This window comes from Pantherophis guttatus, chromosome 4 (genome assembly GCF_059756535.1).
Source record: "Pantherophis guttatus breed Tessera chromosome 4, ASM5975653v1, whole genome shotgun sequence".
NCBI lineage: Eukaryota > Metazoa > Chordata > Lepidosauria > Squamata > Colubridae > Pantherophis > Pantherophis guttatus.
Window position 1 is genome coordinate 136,378,939 of NC_142066.1, and position 20,537 is coordinate 136,399,475.

General features: G+C 38.1%; 1 long non-coding RNA gene across 1 annotated transcript; it reads right to left on the reverse strand.

Moving 5' to 3' along the window:
* Positions 1–235: 235 nt before the first annotated feature.
* Positions 236–14,470, reverse strand: LOC117655066 (uncharacterized). The gene is made up of 2 exons (XR_009620374.2): positions 14,278–14,470; positions 236–516 (listed from the first exon to the last, which is right to left on the reverse strand). It is a non-coding gene; the product is annotated as an uncharacterized LOC117655066 (long non-coding RNA).
* Between the last annotated feature and the right edge of the window lie 6,067 nt (positions 14,471–20,537).

Consider the following 20,537-nt stretch of genomic DNA (forward strand, 5'->3'; position numbering starts at 1 on the left):
AACTAATTTACTATTTCTCCATTAAGAATGTACAGTCATTAATCTGAACAGATAAGACAACACTTAATCTATCATTCATGTTGCCAAAACAGCAGTGACACATACATTTGCTATCTTAAATGCAGCTTTTATTGTCTGGGTTACTGCCAGATCACAGGTGTGTATATTTATGAGGTGTTGCAAAGCCATTTGCAAAAAGGTTTAACATTATAGAAGAGGAAGCGAAGCCTGAAACTCTGCTATCAAGAAGAATTTATTGTTAAGTTTACAGTATTGTTTTGACTAGTTCCTTCCAATAGTTATTCTGATAGTTAGCAGTTTTGTCCAGTCTTCCCCATTGTATTGCATGCTTACACATTCTATCGTTCATTGCTCCTTTACTATTTATCACATATTCCATGTTCCACCTTCAGTTGCCTAATGACCTGAGTTTCATTCTTGTCTTTCATTTCAAGGTTCACAGCATGATTTCTCCATTCAGTTGGTTACTTTGTAAGACTTTTATGAGATGCCAACCTATGAAGTAAGAAGAAAAACATATATATATTTTCCCTAACCAGAAGCATTAATGATGCAACCAACCTATGGAAAAGGGACATGGCAGTTACAAAGACATAAGGATTCTATTATTTAGAATCAATGATTCTTGGGTCAAACCCGCGGCCCGCAGCCCAGATTTGTCACATGCTGGCCACACCCATGCCCAGTTTAGCGATGGGGGGAAAAGTCCTGATATGTCACATGATGCCACTGTGACGACGCAAGTTTGACACCCCTGAGTATACACCACTGGATCAGCATTTCCCACTACAGTTTTGCAGAATGTAAGGACAAAATATTTGATGAATGGCAACATGCAGCAGATATAATTTTCAACATACAATATTCTCATCAATATAAACTTAAAAGCAATAGTTCGTCGTACCTTAAAAGAACTAAAAGCTCTAGGAAGAAATTTAGCTGCTCAAATGAAACAAAGATAAGTAACCTGTAGCTCTCCAGAAGCTGATGGATTTTAATTTTCATCCCTGAACATCTACAATGTCAGTTAGGGGTGACAGTAACTTGAAACCAACAATATTCAGAGAGATTATCTTCTCTGTGACACAAAGTAGTGCACTGGAAATGTGGAATGAAAAATAAAACCTGGTCCTGTAATGGAACCTGTGGATGATTTGGAGAAGAGACGTTGCCTAGGAGACAATCAGACAAGAGTGTCAGGAACCTTTAGGGCAGGGGTGAAATTTACTTATCTCCCCTACCAGTTCAGAAGTGCACGTGCCCCGCATGCGTACAGACCCTCTGCGCATGCACAAACCCTTCTGTACATGCACAGAGGGTAAAAAACAGGTTACTTCCTGGTTAAAACCAGGAAGTAACAATGACTGGGCAGGTGGGCGGAGCCTCATGCTGCCGTTGCTACCGGTTCTCTGAACCACCCGCCGCCATTGCTACCGGTTCAGACGAACTGGTCCAAACCTGTAGCATTTCACCCCTGCTTCAGTGACTTAATGGTCAGAAAGAAATTTAGGAATGACCTGTCCTAACAAATCAAGCAATTAGAAGTGGCGGCAGGAAATTTATACTTTCAGACTTGCAAGATTCTCTTAATGTAGCCTTAAAATAAAGTAAAATTAATTTATCTAGTTGTGTTTCCTCTGTGGTTTATCAGGAAGGGAAAGAAAGAGAAACAACTCCTAACATATATTTTCCAGTAAATAGCCTATTCTAAAGTATGCTGATTCAGAAATATCTCCCATTATTTCCGTGAGATGAAGGTGTGGGGAAATTTTCCCTAGGAAGTATATTTTGAGTTGCTACCCAAGAATACAATGTTAAATTATATTTATGCCTTAGAGTTAATGGCACCACACGAGATTCACTAACTAAAATGCGAGGTGCCCTCAATGTTAATTAAAACATTATATGGACATAATTATGAAGACTGAACAGCAGATTATCTTTCTTCATCCCTGTCATACTAGACAGGAAGCCTATGGAGTGTAAATCGCATTTTTCAGTCTGATTACTATGCCATTTCAAGGTGGATTCAATTAATGGAGATCACTCTGGAAAAATATTATTTATGGATATCTCAGGGACTATCCATGAAGCATATCAGATTTTAAAGATTTTCTTAACCTCTCCCTTTTTTTGTTAAACTTGCTTCTCTCATTTTGATAGCAATAACCTATCTAGAGATGTGCTGCCTGCTATAGATCACAATCTTCTTACTAGCACAAAGATATGCAGCAAATAAAATAAACTTTTTATAGCAATTTCAGAATCATTTTTAATTATCCCAAGCCTTTTTTAAAAATGTTTTTACACTTCTGAACAATTCCATTATGTTATGTTTCTTATTTATCTGTTTTCTTATAGAATTGGTATACTGAAAATATTTATGCCCCAAGTTGTAATTTTTCAGGAGAGGGAGGGAGAGACAATTTTGCTAGTTTAAAAAGAACAATAACAATACATACTGATCATCATTTTAGTAGTTTAACAACAATTTTTAATCTAATTAAAAATCCTATTATATTTCCAGATATCCTATGAAATTTATTGCTTATAAAACACATACAGTCCCACCAGATACTGTAAAGTAGAGGTTTGACATCCTAGATACGAATTTATCTGATTTTTTTAGGGCTGCTGACTAAATTTTATGATGCAATTTTTCAATTGATAAATTATTAATATTTCCAATAAGTAATTAGCAAATTAGCTGCCAAAACTAAAAGTATAATTAGTTTGTTATTATTTAACTTTACATTGTTTCCATCAAATATATGCAATATCTCCAAATTTTGTTGTAAATTTAATTTACAACCACTAGAAAAGTTGGTGTTCAGGTAGCCCTTGACTTACAATCACAATTGATCCAAAATTTTGATTGCAAAGCAAAACAGTTGTTAAATAAGTTTTGTCTCAACAACTTGCTATAATTGTTAACTGAATCATTTGTCAGGCTTTGAAACCTGACAAAAGCTTTTGCATTGGGCCTTCAGGCCTACCACATTTACTGTTGTGGGAAATTGGGAAGGGGGATTGTATGGAGCATGGGTGATATGTAGTCATAATAACATTCCTTTCTCAGAGAGTCAAGGACAGCTTGCCCTGCACCTGGAGGGGTGTGACTGGGAGGCATCTCCAGTTGGGAAGGTGCTTTGATTGGACCATGCCTTCTTCCCTCCCCCCCTCTCTTCCACCCTGCCTCCTCTCTCCCCTCCCTTTGGAGTATGAATAAAGTACTCCCTTCCATCCCTCTCCTCCTCCTCATCTTCAGAATCATGATGAGGAATCATGATTGATCATCAGGAATCAGATTGCAGAATTCCATGCTTTAGGGCACCTCTTTATCCATACTCCAAAGGGGAGGGGAGAGAGGAGGTGGGGGGAAGAGAGAGAGATGAGGGAAGAGAGGGAGACATTTTGGCAGCCTCTTGAATGTCTCTCTCCTTTTGCTGGATTTCTATTAACTCTAAAGAATTCCTTACTTCCACCCACTCTAGCCAATTTGTTGGGTGCTAACTGTCCCAGGCATCAAAAAAACCAGAACGAACTGTCCTACTGCATATCGGCTGCTACGAAGCGCATGGGATGGAGTGGCCGTGGTCCATTGCACATGGCGAATTGGTGGAGGCATGTCAGCCAAGGAGAATAGCCAGTGGAGAATCACAGGAGGGAGAAACGCTGGCGGAGAATTAGGGCAGCCAAATGTACGAGACAAACAGTCCAGGGGTGAAATGCTCCCAGTTCAGACCGGATCACCCGATCTGGTAGCGATTGAGACAGGTGGTTTGGAGAACCGGTAGCAAAAATCCCTGCCCTCTCCCCATTGCCCAGCTGAGCCGCGCAATCATCAGAGGCTTTTTATTTTTAAAGCATTTTTTCTATAACCTCTTTGGCCGAAAAAATGCTTTTAAAAGTTTAAAAAAAGCCTCTGATGAGCGCACAGCTCAGCTGGGATCATCAGAGGCTTTTAAAAGCATTTTTTCTACAACCTCTTCAGCCGAAGAGGTTATAGAAAAAATGTTTTTAAAAGGAAAAAAAGCTTCTGCCGATCAGGCAAGTCAGCTGGGATCGTCAGAGACTTTAAAAAAGAGAGAGAGAGAGCCTCTGCCGATCAGGCAAGTCAGCTGGGATCATCAGAGGCTTTAAAAGCATTTTTTTTACAACCTCTTCAGCCGAAGAGGTTGTAGAAAAATGGTTTTAAAAGTTAAAAAAAAAAAAAGTTGGCCATACCCACTCAGTCATATTACCCACTACCACCAAGCACACCCACAGAACCGGTAGTAACAAATTTTACATTTCACCACTGGAACAATCCCATTCCATAATTGAAACAACCATTACTATGTCAATCTCAGGACACCATCAGCAATCAGGACGAAGAAATTGATGACTAAGATATCCAGAAGGAAGCAACTAAGATAAATCACCGACAAATTCTTTATCAAACATTTAAGAATTAAAACTGGAATGGAAGAAGTCCATGACACTAATAAGAAAGGACATCAGCTATGTCTGAACAAATTAATAAGTACTATGTTTTAAGTATAAACATTTTATATAATTCAGACAACAAACCAAACATATAATTCTAGCACACAAAATACATCTAACTTAGAAAAAGTTCAAAACTATATTTTGGATATCAAGCTAGACTTGATGGATTTGCAAGAAATGGACATTGGAGAAGAAATCATCTAACAGCCAGAAAAAAATGCTGCAATTATTGATATAATTGTAGAGCCAGGAGAAGGTGAGGACAAAACATAATGTAGTGTTTTGTGTTTTAAAACTACTGGATAAAGATTCTGAACCGCTGCTGATGAATTCTAGGAATTGAAGTCTGCCCATCTTTAAGCTAGCAAGGTTGAGAAGCATAACTCTAGGGTTTTTATTCCAGACTCAAAAAGGTACAAAGACCAAGAAACATTATATATTAAAAGGTTCCCATAACTCTCATACAACAGACAAAATTATTCATAAGCCACATAGACTGAAAAAAATAAGTTTGGAAAGAGATAAAGTGATGTTGTTTCAGGATCTCGGCCAAACTCCTTTAGAGAAAAGGAGAACATAAAAGCACCTCAATAGCAACTGACTAAATGAGAAATAAGCTATACAGTAGTGGCCAAAATTGTGGAAACCTTTTGGGAAAAGTGTATTTTTGAGGTTTGATGGCTAATAACACCACCTTATTTTGGAGTTTCAAGATAATCCTATTCCATTGCGGGAATGGCCTGGGAATAGCCAAGACCTTAACCCAACTGAAAATCTATGGAGCCGACTAAAGAAACTTGTTAGTCAGAAGTGAGCCAGCAATAAAACCCAGTTAATAGAAGCAATCATTCAATCTTGGTTTTACATTACAAGAGCTGCAGAACTAAAAGACTTGGTTCACTCCATGGGAAGATGTTGTAAGGCCATAATTCTTGCTAAAGGTTATCCAACTAAGTATTAACTGACATGGTGATAATTTTTTTATATCTCATTTTTTCTATGGTGATAATTTTTGTATCTTATTTTTTCTACCTGTTTCACTTTTCTTCTTTATACTGTAACTGCTATTCTATTAGCAAATCCTTCATAAAAGTTACTGCATTACATTCTTGATTAAATTATCTTTCCATTGATATATAATTTTATGATACTACTCCAAAAAAAGTGGTGTTATTAGTTAGTTTTAGAAAATACACTTTTCCCAAAAGATTTCCACAATTTTGGCCACTACTGTAAGTGGGGTTTCATTTCCAATTAATTATATTCAAGCCTCAAGGAAGGAAAATGATTTCTATTCTTCAAGAAATGAAGAGAGTTTTGGATGACCTTAAGAAAACCACTTGTGAAGTTAGTACAAAAGATGGTCTTAGAGTTTCTGAAGGACATCTTTAGCTGCAAAAAGAAGATAAGATGGAAAAGATAGCAAAAGCAATTAGGCCTATGAACTCTATGAATTATATCTTTTTTATTCAAAGTAGCCATAGACAAAATTGGGAGAAAAGGAGGGTGAATGTTAATAAATGAGAATGATGAAAAAAAATCCTGACATTTCTATATTGGATTAAAACTTCATGCTGAACTGGTTATGTAATAGCTCAGAAACATAAATCAGGTCTATGGACAAAATAAATCAACCATATGATAATGAAAAATTTAAAACCTTATTCACATAATTGTCAAATCCAAATCTGCAACTTTTTTAATGAAAATCCTTTAAATCTCATATTGTTTTAACTTTGTTTCTTCTCCAAAATAGACGAGAGATATACAGGTAATCCTCAACATAAAAAACATTTGTTTAGTAAGCATTCAAAGTTAGAACAGCACTGAAAAAAGTGACTTACAACTGTTGCAGCATGTCAACAGTCAAAATTGTCATTTGGCAACTGGTATGTATTTATGATGGTTGTAGCATCCCAGGGTCCAAAATGGGACTCGCTGCAGGACAACTTGCCACAGGATAATGAAACAAATACAAAAGTTAAATTAATTAATTTCGAAGGAACCTTGACCAATAATAATAAAAGAAAATTAATCCAGAAATACAAGAGTTACAGTAATTTCAATGAAAATGTGGTCACCAATAATAAAAGTAATTGAAGGAAGCTATTAATGCAGCATTGAACAGTTCCACAGCTAGTTTTCCTGTGGCAAGTTGTCACAGCAAGTTGTCCCATGGCAAATAAGCCATGATGAGTTGATTGCAGCAAGTTGGCTATGGTAAATTGGTTGTAGTGAGTTGACCACAGCAAGTTGTCATAGACATGGTTATGTTATTGCTAGTTATGACTTTTCCATCTATCTTCCAACAATAGGGGAGGCCTGATTTGTTTAAAAACTGTCTGTGATTAACTTACAACTCTGAAAAACAAGGTCATAAAATCAATTGTCACTCACTTACCAACTGCCTTATTTAACAGCAGAAATTCTGGTCCTAATTGTCACAAATCGATAATCATCTGTATGTCCTTTTCATTCTTATCTTGCAAATACAACAATGAAAGTTTGAAAGATAAACTATTTAGCAGCAGCTGAACCATGGACCACTTGCAATCTTATCTTTATTATCTAGAGGCCACTCTTCATAAAAGCAAACAGGCCTATTTTCCCTCTGGTTCTAGTAGCAGAAGACTAAAAAAAGATTGAAAAGTATGATTTACAGCAAGGGTCTCCAACCTCCAACAGACCAGTACTTGTCCATGGTCTGTTAGGAGTCAAGTCACACAACTGTCAGGCGAGCAAGAGAAGTTTCATCTACGTTGGGATCTAGGTTGCGCATGAAATCATCCCTGCCCCAGTCCATGAAAAAATTGTCTTCCATGAAACCAGTCTCTGGTGCCAAAAAAGTTGGGGACCACTGATTTACAGGATCATGGGGGAGGAGGGGAAAGGAAGAGAAAAAATTAGCAGCAAATAATTTTGGACTCAAGAAGCAGAATCAGCTACTTAAAGATGAATTTAGAACTGAAGATGGTAAATGAAAGGGCAGTTCTTTGAGGACGAATTTTTCCCTGCTGAGCTGAGCTTGGCTAGCTTTTTGCTTTCCCCAAAGACTTCTCACTGTTTTTGTTGAAACACTAGTATTTTAACACCATTTAACACTATGTTCAGTTTTGGGGGCAAATACATAAAGGTGCATGCTGAGAATTTAAAACTTCATTTTTCACCAAACACCTACTGTAAGCTGTGAGTGACTGCTTGTAATAAAAGTTGAAATAAAAAAGAGATTTCTATGTTGAAATACTACTGGTATAGTGTCCTTTTAATGTCAACTATAAGACACATAACCTCTCTCAATGATTCAGAGTTTTTTTCTCACTGTTATTTTATTTAATCTTTATATTAAATAAAGAAGGACTGTATTTTAATATAAAATGATCACTCAGTATGTAAAGCAAGCTCTTATATAAATAGTATTTTAATTTGAGAGAAATCAATGTTATTGTACATTCTAACCACTTCGCTGTTAAAGAGAAAGAATAATGAAAAATCTTCTCAAGGTGCAGAAATACTATAGATTACCTCATTCATCAATAAATTTGCAGGGTTAGTTAATTTTTGACCCATGAGGGAATTTCAAGCATTTCGTAGCTACATATTTGTGGACAATATTGTATATTAAAGTGTATTATTAAATTATATATGGAAAATTTCACAGCTTTCTGAGTATGAAAGTACTCTGAGTACTTTCAGAGTATGAAATTTTTTTCAGATGATCAATAGCCAAGATTGCTTGATTCAGATGGAAAGAACTGGCAACATCTGATTTAAAATCCTGGATTGAAGATATGAATTCATTTTCTAAACTGCTCTTTATTCATATTGTTGAAATTTTACCAAGGAATTAAGGTTTAATTTATGATTTAAAAGCTGTTCCTTTAATTCAAAACACTTTTTTAAAAAAATAGGATTTTTGTTTCTTTTTTCTTTATTAGTTCTTTCCATTATAGTTTATTTTTGCCTATTTATTATATATTGTTGTATATATCACCTTCTCACAATGATTTATAATCAAGCAAAAATACATGAATTCACAACAAAGAAAAGTCAGTACAAGCAGTTCTTGGAGCAAAAACATTCAAATGGCATTTCTTATATTTGTTAATATATTTTATTATTATTATAATTATAATTATTATTATTATTATATAGAATAGAATAGAATAGAATAGAATAGAATAGAATAGAATAGAATAGAATAGAATAGAATAGAATAGAATAGAATAGAATAGACTTCTTTATTGGTCAAGTGTGATTGGACACACAAGGAATTTGTCTTTGGTGCATATGCTCTCAGCATACATAAAAAGACAAGATACATTCATCAAGAATCATAAGGTGCAACACTTAATGATAGTCATAGGGTACAAATAAGCAATCAGGAAACAATCAATATCAATATGAATCATATGGATACAAGCAACAAAGTTACAATCACAGCCTGTTTTTGACTCATGCAGTATACAGGTCCTCAATGGAAGACAGGCTGGTAGTAATTGTTTTTTCTGCAGTTCTAATTATTCTCTGAAGTCTGTGTCTGTCTTGTTGGGTTGCAGAATCAAACCAGACAGTTATAGAGGTGCAGATGACAGACTCAACAATTCCTCTGTAGAACTGTAACAGCAGCTCCTTGGGCAGTTTGAGCTTTCTGAGTTGGCAAAGAAAGAACATTCTTTGTTGTGCTTTTTTGATGACGTTTTTGATGTTAGGTGTCCATTTTAGGTCTTGAGATATGATAGAACCTAGACATTTGAAGGTCTCTACTGCTGATACTGTGTTGTCTAGTATTGTAGGAGGTGGTAGTATGGGAGGGTTTCTCCTAAAGTCTACCACCATTTCTACTGTTTTGAGTGTGTTCAGTTCCAGATTGTTCTGGTCAATGAGGCTAGTTGTTCAACCTCCCGTTTGTATGCGGATTCATCGTTGTCTTGAATGAGACCAATCACTGTTGTATCATCTGCAAACTTCAGTAGTAAACTTTAACAGATGGATTGTTTGAGATGCAGTCATTGGTATATACAGAGAAGTGGAGAGAGCACACAGCACTGGGTTGGCTCCTGTGCTAATTGTACAGGTATCTGATGTGATTTTGCCTAGCTTCACCTGCTGCTTCCTGTCTGTTAGGAACCTTGTGATCCACTTACAAGTGTAGTCAAGTACCACTAGCTTATTTACTTTAGTTAGAAGAATGTCTGGTATGATGGTATTGAATGCTGAACTAAAGTCTACAAAGAGGACCTTTGCGTGGGTCTTTGGAGATCCAAGATGTTGTAGGATATAGTGCAAAACCATATTAACAGCATCATCTGTCAATCTATTTGCTCAGTATGCAAATTGCGGGGGGTCTAACAGTGGATCCGTGATGGTTATCAGGTGGGACATCACTAGCCTTTCAAAGGTTTTCATAACTACAGAAGTTAGAGCAACTGGTCTGTAGTCATTCAGTTCCTTGATGAAGGGCTTCTTCGGCACTGGGATGATAGTGGAGCGTTTGAAGCAAGAAGGGACATGGCATATCTCTAGTAATTTATCTGCATATCAGACATAAATACTGCATATCAGACATAAATATGGACAAATAAATACGTATAAATACGGTCATAAATACACACAAATCAGACACTGCATATCGGACAAAATTCAATCAAGAGAGTTCAGAAATATTTTACGAGAAGAGTCCTTCATTCCTCTAACCGCAATAAAATACCTTATGCCACTAGACTCAAAATTTTGGGCTTAGACAACTTAGAATTACACCAACTTCAGTCTGACCTAAGCATAGTACATAAAATTATCTGCCACAATGTCCTTCCTGTCAATGACTACTTCAGCTTCAACCACAACAATACACAAGCAAATATTAGATACAAACTCAAGGTAAACCGTTCCAAATTCGACTGCAGAAAATGTGACTTCAGTAACAGAGTAGTCAATGCCTGGAATGCACTACCTGACTTTGTAGTTTCTTCCCCAAACCCCCAAAACTTTAACCTTAAACTGTCTACTGTTGACCTCACTCCATTCCTAAGAGGTCTGTAAGGGGCGTGCATAAGTGCATGAGCGTGCCTACCATTCCTGTCCTAATATTCCTTTTTACTTACTCTTTTCATGTATTCAAATTATGTTTATACTTCTACCTGTTATCTTATATATGCTGACAAATAAACTTATGATATGATATTGAAGATTCAGGTGAAGATGGGGGCCAATTGGTCAACACAGACTTTTAAGCAAGAAGGTGTTACCTTGTCTGGGCCTGGTGCTTTTCCTGGCTTTTGTCTGTGAAATAGATCTTGCACTTCCTTTTCTGTGATCACCAGGGGTTGTGAACCCAATGGGATGGGGTCAGTTGTAGGAGGTTTGGCTGTTGTTGGTGTGTCTGAGATGGGGTCAGTTGCAGTTTTTGTTTATACATTAATTAAATATATTATAAATTAAATTGTAAGCAGAAATAAGTTAGCCGGGTGTCTGAGTAATGATGATTTAATAGCTGACCAGCTGCTGTAATGTTGTAAAATTGTAACGCTGTAATGATGATGCAATGGTAGCAATGAGTCAGCAAGGTTATTTGACTCTTTACCACTTTAAGAGACTGTATTATAAGAGAGACCTTGTTGAGGCGTCTCTCTCTCTCCGTGTGTGCTTCCATGCCTATAGTTGATGATTGACTGCCTGACTTTGCCTAGTACATGTATGTATATATTCCTTGTAGATAAACCACTATTGGAAAGTCAAATCCGTTTACTGTATTTTGCTTCTGGGTTGTCTCAAAATAGTTACACTGTGTGCACACTGACACAGGGCAACTGTTAGAAGCATATATTAGGGCTGGAAATATTTAATTTTGATAGGGAAATATTAGCAAAGATCATGTACATCTTTGCAATGAGACTCGGTTCTGGAGATCAGCCAATTGTGATCTCAAAATAGGAGTCAGAATGAGAGCAAGCAGGCTGCAGTTGAATTCAACCATATCAAATGGTTGCTTTTAGAACATGCTTGGGCCACAATCTCAGGAAAGGACTTGCTGTTTCGCATCCTGTCTAACAAATTAAAAAAATAATCATAAAATTCAGAAAGGGCTATAAAGTTGTCAATCAGTGGCTAGCACAGGGGTGGGTTCTAAATTTTTTTACTACCGGTTCTGTGGGCGTGGCTTATTTTATGGGTGTGGCTTGGAGGTCATGTGACTTGGAGGTCATGTGACTAGGTGGGCGTGGCTAGATGGTCAGTCATTTCTGGAAGGTCCTCGCACTTACAACCAGTCCTTGCACTTACGACCCAACTCATTTGTTTGCTTTTAACACTGATCAGCTGTAAGACGGCCCTTTGAAGCCCCGCGGCAAGAGTTTAAACAGTTTTTTTCCCTCTAGTCTAGTCCATCAGCTGGGACTCAGGAGGCAGCAATAGATTGGGGGTGGGACCAAATAAAAGGTAAGAATAACGTGGGGGGTGGGAGGGCGGGGGGGAGAACCGGTTCGGTGACATCATATCATCACCACTACCGGCTTGGCCGAACCGGACCGAACCGGGAGGAACCCACCACTGGGTTAGCAGTATATGAGAGACATACCTGCCACACCTTCTCCACTATGAAAAAATCATATTACATGTTTAAATGTTTTTAAACTTCCAAAAAAGCATAAATAATCTGATGTAAATTTCATGAAAACCTCTTCTACTTTTTTCATTCCTTTTTTGAATTATGATGAACTTCTTGCTTTTCTCCATTCATAAGTATCCATTCAAGGAGGTGGTGGGTTTCAAAAAATTTTACTACTGGTTCTGTGGGTGTGGCTTGGTGGGCGTGGCATGGCTTGGTGGGTGTGGTTTGGTTTGGTGGGCATGGCAGGGGAAGGATACTGTAAAATCTCCATTCCCTCCCCAATCCAAGGGAAGGTTACTGCAAAATCCCCATTTCTTCTCGATCATCTAGGACTCGAGAGGCAGAGAATAAATGGGGGCGGGGCCAGTCAGAATTTTTACTACCGGTTCTCCGAACTACTCAAAATTTCTGCTACTGGTTATCCAGAACTGGTTAGAACCTGCTGAAACCCACCTCTGATTCAAGGTAATGTATTCTAGATTATCTGCACCTGTAGGGAATCATCATGTTCTCACCTGAATAGGAACACTGGGGTACTTTTAAACTTATTATGTTTTTGAAGCCCAGGTAGCAAACTTTCTACTATCACTTTAACATCATACAATAATATTTTTCCTAATTAAAATCTCACTGCATTGGTTCATGTTTGTCTTAGCTGCCATAAATTTGAAATAAATGAAGTATATCAGCAAAATGTGCTTGGCTACTCACCTTCTTATGTCTTGAGGTCATTTTATAACTGTCTTGATTTTTGCAGTCCTGATCTGGTGAATCACTCATTGGGCCAGTCCCAGTTTAAGAGAAACTCTCAATTTGCAAAAATGGAAATGATAACTAAAAAGTTTTGAAGTACTTGTTAAAAACCAAAAAGGTTTTATGGTCTAAACACTAAATCCTCACTTCTTATGAAAATTGTCTGAAGAGAGCCATCCCATCTTTTACAAGGTAGCCCAGCAGTTGTCTCTCTCTGAATGGTTTGGTGATGGCAGCAGAGATGCAAGTTTTTTTTTCTACAGTATTTTCATCCTATGGAAATTTCCAATCTATGGAAATACCTTCCTCCAAAGTTACAATCTGCCTCCTCCTCCTCCTTAATCATCAGGAAGCAAGTGACAACCATCCTCTTTTGTTAAGTCGTTTGAAGAATAGTGTGAATGAACTGTGCCCTCTTTTTTTCCTGAGTGTTAAGTTATATTTGAAAAGTTTAGGTGTCCAAGTGGCTCTATAATCTATGCTGGTGTAGAAAGTTAGCACCTACCCTTCTCCTAGAAAAATGAAATATTCTAGGAAATATTTAAAAGGCAGAATATTATATTTCCCTGGATGAGAAATGGAGAAACATGGTTTTTAAGACAGGAAGCAGACTTACTCTTAATAGCCCCCACCCTCCTCAATAACCCACAGCAGATGTCAGCACTTAAGAGATAAAGGGCTAGGTCTATTCATAAGCAAATACCCTCACCCAAGATCCAACAAAGAGAGGATTAGCCCTCAGCCATAATATGAATTGCCCAAAGCCCCTTCATTACATCACCCAGCACAGTTTGACCAAGCTTGACTCAGAAAACCCACAAGGTTAGCTATGACCCCTACAGCAGCCAATAGCTTGCCACATGAACAGGAAGCTAAAATTCAAAGCCCAAGAGAGGATATAAATCCATCTCTCTCTCCCTCTCCCTCTCTCTCTCTCTCTCTCTCTCTCTCTCTCTCTCTCTCTCTCTCTCTAGATTTGAAGTTTAAGATTTAGGGTGATTACATAATAATAATATTAAATGTTAGAATAAGATGTTAGATTGAATGATAAAAATTGGGTTTAGATTTGTTCTTTTTTTCTTTTTTCTTTTTCCTTTAAGATGTTAACTGATGAAATTTGAAATTTAGACTTATTTTATACCGGATCAAACCCTTGCTCTAAAAAGATACTGTTTTATGTTTTATGTTTAAAAATAAATTTCAAAAATTTCAAAAAAAAAACCTTCTCATCTCTTCTCTCTGCTTTCCTTAAGAATGGCTGCTAGTTACATTTCTGTTCTCCCCAATATCTTTTTTTCCTAAATAAATTCTGACTATGGAATTAATAAAGTACCCATGCCCATGATATACAACTCTGCAGATGTTCAATATTTTGAATGCACATAATAAAGCTGATTCAGAACTACCTTCAGATAGCTAGCTATGAAGCTTTGACAGTACAGTGACTGCAACCACCAATCACTCTGAATGTAAGCCTGACAATTAATAACCAGAATTTTGGTCCCTAACTATTCTAGAACTGCCAGAATGATTAATGCTGCATTCATCATAAAGAAAGCCATTGGAGACTGCAAGTGTATATGAATGTCAATTAGAAAAAGACAGCAGTTATTCATTTAATATACCTGCAGCTTTTCAATCTTCCTTCACCCCATAGCTGCCCCACCAAGAAGGTTTAAACATATTGGCTGTACCACTTAAAATGATTTCCAGAGGTTTTATCAAACAAACAGTTCCTCTGCAAATTTATTACACAGAGAACACAGACACCTGCCTAAGAGCAAAAAGATTATTGCTATTATAAGCAATACTGAGCAAGATAGATTTATTCATTTATTTTTATTTTTGTATAAATAAATTTTTAAATGACTATAAATATAATATAAATATAAAAATTATAAATAGACTAATAAGGACATTCCCAAGATTCCATTCTAAATCATTGCAAGGTATCGAGAATGTGATGTGGAATTCTTCTAAAATAAATCCTAAGTAGGGAGATCTGAGAGTTCTAATTCAGACTTGTATTTCATGTTCATATTGCTTTTATCTTTATTCTAGTTCAGAAATTCAGCCCTACTCATTTCTTTTCAGAAGACAGAAAACAAAAAAATAACTTGCTCTTCTAAATCTTTCTTTCAACAATGTGACAAAAGGTATAATTTTTTTTCTACCTCAGATCTCTCTCAATGAACATCAAACCATGTTCATTTAGAATTAATGTACAATCAAGAATTCTGATAGAACAAAATGCAAAATTGAAAAAAATATTAATAAATGAAGTAGCCCATGCAATAAAATCAATGAGGATCAAAAACTCAGCTGAGTAACGTTATCTTTACTAGAGTTCTCAAGAAAATTGGGCAACCTTTATATTTTGGTGAATAGCATATTTTTATTACTATGATTTTGAGTTCCATTCATCAATGTCATTCTTCTACTTAAGGACTCTTCACATGAGAATGAATCAGACTCCGATGATTGAAGCAGCCCAGAAGAGCACAGTTTCTAATAAAATTGCACTAGGGACGGTATCAAATCTTTATTTTATCAAAGACCCCTATACTTGATTTAGAGAACGAGATTATAGTATCAATCAGCCTGTAGGAAGTTAGCACCCACCCCTTTCCTGGAAGAGTGAAATATTTTAGGAAATAGGAAAAAGGCAGAAATATGAGAAGCATATTTTACAGACAAAGCAGCTCCCACCTTCCTGCCCCCCACCCTTTGTCAATGGGCCATTAAGGCCTGGGCCAGTCTACTCTACATAACAAAGATCTACCTCCTTCAGGCAGAGCCATAGTAGGAATTGTCAAAGATATTGTGCCCTCTACACAATAGCAGCAGAAACTCACCACATGTGACCTGGGAAGCGCATGTAACCATCAGCCAGCAAGGCCCCCACCCCCTGGGAGTCTGACAACCAATCAGGATACTCTTTCGGGGCCCCAAGAAATGCAGAGCCAGAGAGAGCATAAAAACCCGAGGATTTACTGTATCTGCCCCTTTTCTGTTCAGGAACTCAAGCCATGTGATCCTGTCCACCATTAAACCATCTTTCCAAGCAGTCTCCATGTTTCCAGTGTCTGTTTTCCCCACTTGGAGCAGAACCCAGAAGGATGTTTCTTCCAACAATTGGCGACCCAGCGAGACTCCAAGCTAACCTAACCAATGGACCAGGCCCAGGTAAGCCTCCCTTGCTAGCAGCAGACCCATTGAGTCTGTGGGTATGTTTTCGTGGACCTTGGCCATTTGGAACTAGGTTTTAAAGGGGTTTTGAGTTTGAACTCAAAGGCTGCTTGGAAAGAAGGTGAGTACCTCTAAATTTTAATTTTGAAGCATGGAAAAGCATGGGAAATTTGTGTATGCCTGCATGTGTGTGAGTGAAGGCCCTTCTCCCAAGTACAGCTGGATCTTGCTTCCTCTGTGCATTTCCTAGCCGCAGAAAGACTAACAGTCTGGAGAGCATGGGGGTTTTGCCAGAGCACAGGACCTTCTGTTAGGGAAGGAGGAAGTGTGTGTGTGGGATTCCACCTGGAAAACAGTCTGATTTCACCTCTTTGAGTGACCTCTAGCCGCACCTCTGCCTACTGCTAGCTCCACCGAGCCATGACCGGTAGGATAGAGAAAGCAAGGGGGGGTTGCCAAATGTGGAACTTTGTGTTTAAAAGGAATGGAAGCCGAGTGAAAGCCAAGCGTGTGAAGGGGGGGTAATAAAGTTGTGAAAGGGAAACCCGGTTTTATCCAGCCCAGACACGGGGTGAGCGTGTGTGTGTGAGAGGAGGTGCCAGTACCACCTGCTGGGGTCAGCAGGTCCTCCCGGATCCCCTTTTTGGATCCGAAAAACTATGGCGATTCCCTAAGAGGAAGGGGCCCATACTTCGTAAGGGAATCGAAGTCCTTCCCAGAGCTTTTTCTCTGAAAACTGATGGCGTGCCACCCGGCTAAGTCGAAGTGATCCTTCCGGAGAAAAGGAAAGGGTCATGGGTAGCGATAGTTCGCGGGTGGCGGGGACCCCTGTGGAAGAAGTGCTCGCGGCCTGGGACGCCAGGCGGGTGCCCATATTGAGGGGCATGGATAAAAGGAAATTAGGAAAATTGTGTCAAAAATGGGCTTTGCTAAGAGACAACACCGGAAGACAAATTTGGCTAAATAAAGGTACTTAAAAGAAAAGGGAAATATATAAATAGGAATGTTGGGTTTTTGTTTGTTTGTTTTGTTTGTTTGTTTGTCTCTGTCTTCTATGCAACCACGTGGTATGTTTAAGATTTGTGCCTTCCCTAATTTAACTGAGATTTATGTGGGAATGATCAGTGTGTGTGAAATCTCAGAGTTCTGTTTTCTTCTCTTTGTCTTCCTTGTTTTATGTGTGTGTGTCTAAGTCTTTGTGCACCCTCGAGGTAATTGTAACTGTAAAATGTATCTGATCTCTAGAGACAAGAATTTTAAATTGTTAGAAAAGAAAAAAGTTGAAACAATGAAAAATGGGGGAGAGAGAGAAAAAAAGAAAGAAAGAGCCTTTGCCCTGTGTTTGTCTGGCCAACAAACACAGATTAAAGAGAGCATTTCATTTCATTTCTGTTTTTTTTTCTCCTCCTCTCTCTGTATCTTACAGTAACAACTCAAGTTTATGAGGAAACGTTTTAAGTTTGTTTACAAGAAAAAAAATCAGTCTTGCATTTACTGTATGTGTTTAAATGGGTTTACCTGTTCATCTCTTTCCTGAAGCATGTGAATCCAGTTTTTTTCTTATCTGTTGTGTCTCCATTTTGTTGAAACTGCATTATCTGTTTAGTAACTGCAATACTGTTGTGTTGTTTCTTTTCAAACTCTGCCTGCAAGCTATCTACACCCCCCCCCAATCTGTAATCCTGTTACAATGCCTTTCCTGGGAAGATTACCCACAAAAAGGGGGAGGGGACCCTGTTCTAATGTCTTTCAGCCCTGCACAAAGGACTCTGCAACCTGTGGAAGCAGAGCACATGGATCCAGATGCTGCCTCCAAAGGAGACCCTCCATCTGTTTGAACCAGGAATTGGGTTTGAATCCAGCCTCCACTGAAAGTCAGCACAGCAACCAGAGTGGAGCAGACCTTTCCAAGCCTGACTGACCAGCCTTACCACCAAGCATGCTACCCAGCAGACATGAAAGAAAAGACCCTGAGATGTACAAGTAAAGACCAAAAGATTCTTTTCAATTCCCAGAAGACAGCTGGAAAGACTATGGGGGAGGGTGGAAATTCATTGTAAGGTTTTCTTTCTTGTCTCATTTATATTGTAATCAGTTTATTGTAAGAATTGTATTTGAGAGTGATTGCCACAGCAAGTTATGTACACTCTAGATTTCTGTCTGGTGGAGAGGAGAAATATGTCCAAAATGTTTGTATTGTCTGTATTGTAAAAGTAGCTGCATACACATGCACACACAGAGAGACACACTTTATTCAGAATTAGACTGAAACCATTCCCTTCACTTACCTCCACACAAAGCTTCTCCTAGGTTGATTTTTGCTCTGTGGCACTAAAAGCCCAAGGAGTCTTATCTCCCTGCTAATTCGATGGGGAAGGAAGCAATACCCCTCAGGCAATTCCCTCACTTGAAGAGATAGCAGAAAAGTGATCTCCAAAACCCAAGCCCTGACTGTGACTCACAAATGATGCTGCCCAGTTGCCCAGTAAAGGAAGATATATTGCACTGGTGGTCTCATGAGTAGAAATCCCAGGGCTCATGTGTAACACCAAAAAAAAAAAAAAAAAGAATGGATATTGTACACTGGCTAACCTCAATTTGGACTCACAAATCCTGGATGCAATCAAAAGCTAGGGCAGGTTCAGTAATCAACCCTTGGAAATGGGCAGCCTGCAATTTAAAGGAAAATCATGGCTGTGAAAAATTTTGGGACATGTGCTTGCTTGAAACCTGACTGGAAGCTCAGAGAAAGTGATATCTGAAATCTGAAATTAATTGGCATGGAAAATTGGATACTGTAAAATTCTTACCAGAACTTTTCTCCTGGCTGCTAGACCTTCATGGTTGAAAGCTTTCAGGAGCCACTGAAGGAATCCTTTTCTGTTGCCTCTATCAATGTCTTTCCCCTTTGCATTAGAGCAATTAAAAGCACTCATCAAGCCTCCCTGACCTGATCAATTTTAATCTTTTGCCAAGAACTTGTTTCAAAACTCACGTTTTGGAAAAAAAAAGAGTAGGGATTGTAGGAAGTTAGCACCCACCCCTTTCCTGGAAGAGTGAAATATTTTAGGAAATAGGAAAAAGGCAGAAATATGAGAAGCATATTTTACAGACAAAGCAGCTCCCACCTTCCTGCCCCCCACCCTTTGTCAATGGGCCATTAAGGCCTGGGCCAGTCTACTCTATATAACAAAGATCTACCTCCTTCAGGCAGAGCCATAGTAGGAATTGTCAAAGATATTGTGCCCTCTACACAATAGCAGCAGAAACTCACCACATGTGACCTGGGAAGCGCATGTAACCATCAGCCAGCAAGGCCCCCACCCCCTGGGAGTCTGACAACCAATCAGGATACTCTTTCGGGGCCCCAAGAAATGCAGAGCCAGAGAGAGCATAAAAACCCGAGGATTTACTGTATCTGCCCCTTTTCTGTTCAGGAACTCAAGCCATGTGATCCTGTCCACCATTAAACCATCTTTCCAAGCAGTCTCCATATTTCCAGTGTCTGTTTTCCCCACTTGGAGCAGAACCCAGAAGGATGTTTCTTCCAACAAGCCCTAGAAAGCCCTGGTAAAGAATGCTCCTTCAGAGAGAAAGAAAAAGGCTTAAACAAATCTACTCAGCAAAATATGTACAGGTGAACTGAATCCTCTGAAGGGATATTAAGGTAGAACTTTAAAAAGTTTTCCACTGATATTGTTGTGCTAACATGGCATTTTAGTTCTCCATTTTAATTAATTCATTCATTCATTCATTCATTCGTTCATTCATTTATTCATTCATTCACTCATTCATTCATTCATTCATTCATTCACATATACATATACATACACACACATATACAATCTTATTATTCTGTATTCTGAAAACACAAAAAGAGATTATGGGTGCCCTGAAGACAAGCATATAAACAATAACAACAACAATAAACCATCATACAGGGTTTCAGCTTCCACCTGCCTCAAAGCCTTGGAATATGCTGTTCGGACATTTTCTAAACTTGACAATCAAATTTAGCTGGTTAAATTTTTATGAGCCCATTTCCAACATCCTGTGAACATTTTAGAGTTGATTAATTTTATGGGTAAGAAAGCAGACAAAAGCAGATCAAGAGGAGGAGGGCAGATTAGCTAAAAACTTTTTGAGGGAGAAGCATGCCATTAGTAAGTTGACTTGACTGGTGAAGCAGTTTACCTGAAATGTCGGTATTACTCCTTGGGCACCAACTGCAAAATGTTTTTTTTCTTCAGTATCCTTTTGATACCTCTTATAAAATTCTATTTACCATGAAATGACTGTGGTTAATCAGCCACGATTGCATATATTGTCCCTTAGCTATAATATTTCATTCCAAAACAAATGAAATACTTTGTTAAAAGACACACTTCTCTACTTTGTCTTCTTTCTGCTCTAATGTCCAATCTGGCAACTGACTCGTAAGGGAACAAGACTTTCATTTAGACTGGCATAGTTCTTT